Here is a 456-nt window from a genome sequence, read left to right as displayed (position 1 = left end):
AGTGAGAGAAACCACCTCCTTCTCCACCAATGGACCAATGATAAAACCCACCTGAGTCACACTTGGCTGCTCTTCACCAACAGTTAAGAGACATCTAAATGTAATACCACGATGCATCAGAGACAACAGACCATCACAATCCACACAAAGAAGCAAGATAAAGTGGTAGAAACAAGGGAATAGGATACAGACCCAGAACACATCCCTGAGGAAGAAGCAGCATTGGAACTCTCTAAAAAGGAATTCAAAAGAGTTATATTTAGGTATCTTCAAAGGATTGAGAGACAGACCAAGGAAAACACACACACACACACACACACACACACAAAACACTTAGAAGAATTTTGGAAGAAAATACAAGAACAAAAGGATAAAATAAATGAAAAATTCGAAATGATTCTAAATCTCCATATAGAAATCCAGAAGATTAATACTAAATTGTCAGAAATAGATAAC

This window comes from Orycteropus afer, unplaced genomic scaffold (genome assembly GCF_000298275.1).
Source record: "Orycteropus afer afer isolate SDZICR_OR568_19922 unplaced genomic scaffold, OryAfe1.0 scaffold00743, whole genome shotgun sequence".
Classification (NCBI taxonomy): Eukaryota; Metazoa; Chordata; class Mammalia; order Tubulidentata; family Orycteropodidae; genus Orycteropus; species Orycteropus afer.
This window is presented reverse-complemented; position numbering follows the sequence as displayed.